The sequence below is a fragment of the Nematolebias whitei genome, chromosome 21, assembly GCF_014905685.2.
Source record: "Nematolebias whitei isolate Nwh7 chromosome 21, NemWhi1, whole genome shotgun sequence".
Taxonomy (NCBI): Eukaryota; Metazoa; Chordata; class Actinopteri; order Cyprinodontiformes; family Rivulidae; genus Nematolebias; species Nematolebias whitei.
The window spans coordinates 18,351,317-18,354,043 of NC_056518.1; positions in this window are offsets into that span (position 1 = coordinate 18,351,317).

The following is a 2,727-nucleotide window of genomic DNA, read 5'->3' on the forward strand; positions in this document are numbered from 1 at the left end:
GCAGCCTTCCATGTGCATAAAGTTAAAATAAACTGCAGTTTGTATTTTCATTGGAGAAAGTGAACCCAATTTACACGCTACTCCATTGGAGATGAGCACTCTAGCGTACCCTGGCTGGTAATCTTGCCCAGATTCCTCCTTTGTTTCCTGCATTATTGTTGAAATAAATAACCTTTCACAGCAATCAGTGTGGGGATCTTCACTTAAATTATCGCCCTGCAGATAGCTCACTCATGATCTGCTTCTATATCCATTAACTATACGGGAAAGTGATTTATTGGTGAAGGGTAAGAAGAAGAAAAAAAAGAGAGGGAGATGTGGAGGAGCAAAAGGAGTCGGTTTGGTTAGACAATAGTGCCCTCTACTGTTTTAAAGTGGTTCAGAGTGACAGAGTGGAAGAGGGATGCAGGCAGGATGCTGCAGTGATGCTCTGATGGATTTCCGAAAAGAAGTTCAAGCTACAAAGAATTGAATCTTTTTAAGCATTCAAAATATACATTTTGTTTTTCCTTTAAATTATTAAATGCATTCAAGACATAAAGAAACCCATTATAGACATGCACAGATGAACATTATATTTAAACCTCTGTTCAAACAAAACATAAAAAATAAAAAAAATACAAAGGTTTTATTCAGAAAGATGCAATACATGCACCCCTCATCCCCTACACCCTCTCCATCACACCCTCTCCTCTGCAGTCCCTCCTTCCCCACACTCCTGTGATGTGTCGTTACACGCTCGGCTGGCTCCTCTTCCATGACAGACTGTTACTTCCTGGAGCGGAAACGTATTTGATTGTTAACATCTGGGCCATTACAATTGCAAACTAGGGCTCTGTACATCAATCAGGAAGTGATTTCAAAACAAAGAGACCGTCCTCCAATCAATCTATTGAGAAGCGGGGGCATTACATGCTCCTGTAATCCCGGCTAATTAGCGGGATAATGGGAATGAGATTTATGAATCTGCTGAGGAGAGTGGAGGTGCGAGGGCACACTCAAATTAGCAGCGATGCACGCCAGCCAGCGCTGCAGTAAGGAAGATGTGCTGTTGGTTTTTATCAGCTCCTTGTTACCTGGCCACCTTTGACTTGGTGCCACTGTGAGGGGAGCATTACAGGGTAAAGTACATTGTAATAAATCACTGTTTCGAAGGGGAAAAAATTCTGTGAAACATCTGGGGCATCACAAGCATAAGAATGAGAATACGTTAGAAGTATTATTCCTAGAAATATTGAATTATTTGTCTGCTATGTGAACCAGCTGTCCTGAAATCATTTAAACAATAAAGAATCTTCTGTTCATTATTGTCCTGGAACAAGCCATATTTATAGGTGTTTTGTTGGCCAAGTGAAAAACATCCCCCTTTTTAAAATGCAGGCATCATTAGTGTGAAGATGATGGAATCGCTGTGAATGAGAGGAGTTTTCCTGCAACATACAGGTGCCTGTAGTAAGACTTCTTCTTGGTTGTGACTTATTTGAGAGTTTTGAGTCATTGTTGTCACTTCACCATCTCACTCTGTTATTCATTTTTTAAAGGCTGTATAAAGTTACACTGTGCAAAAGTCTTGTGCCATCTCTTGTTCTTTGTGATCTTTTAAAGTACTGTTAGATGAAAATTCCTCAGGTTTTCTGAAGGTCTTTCAAAGTTTTTCTTCAGACTTAGACAGTTTTTACCATTTTTATTCTGTTCAATAACTGACTCTTAAAATATACCATACATATATATAATGTTGCTGTCGTGCTGCTGTTGTCTGGAGTATTGTTTTGTACTATTAGTGCTTAGTATATTCTTAGTTTGTGTATTTCTTAGTTCATATCTTAGATCTTATTACTGTTTTTCTTTACAAATTGTATTTTTGTTGGATGTAACTGGGACCCCGTATACATAGTTTCGTTCCACCTTATATACCACATGTGGTGTGAATGACAATAAAGATTTAAATAATGAAATAAAAAATATAAATATATATAATTAACCTTTATTTAACTAGGCAAATCCCACTGAGATCACAGATCTCTTTTGCAAGGGAGGCCTGAAGGCAGCCTAACATGCATGTTTTGATCTGTGGGAAGAGACCGGAGTACCCAGAGAAAACTCATGCAAGCACGAAAAGAACATGCAAACTCCACACAGAAAGACCCCAGTTCCAACTGGGGATTGAACCCAGGACCTTCTTGCTGTGAGGCAACAGTGCTTACCACTGAGCCATCGTGCTGCATGTATATGTTGTTTATTTAGTCAATGAATTTTGTGAGCCACATGTTGTGTCGTAATGTTCCCAGTGTATGTGTTTAATTGAGGATTTTTATGATTAAATTGATCTGTCATTTACTTGATGCAAAACAACAATAACTATATAAATGTATTAACAACAAGTGTTCTTCAAGCTCCTGGAAATACTGGAACAATTGTAATGATTGCCCTTTATCAATTTTTTTTATTAAGCTGTGCTTGTTTAGTTTGTTTTAAAATAAAAACTGGTGTGTCTGAAAAAGTTGTTAACAACAACAACAGCAGTAATAATAATTATTATATTAATAATATTAATAATAATAAAAATAATAAACTTTCACCTATGAATCAGTAAGACAAAATAAACCACCTGTTGAGTCAGTGTTGTGAACACATCACAACTTAACAAAAAAGAACTCTAAAATTGATCTTTAGTCACTTTATTATTATCAGTTTGTCACCAAAAAAAAAAAAAAAAAAAAAAAAAAA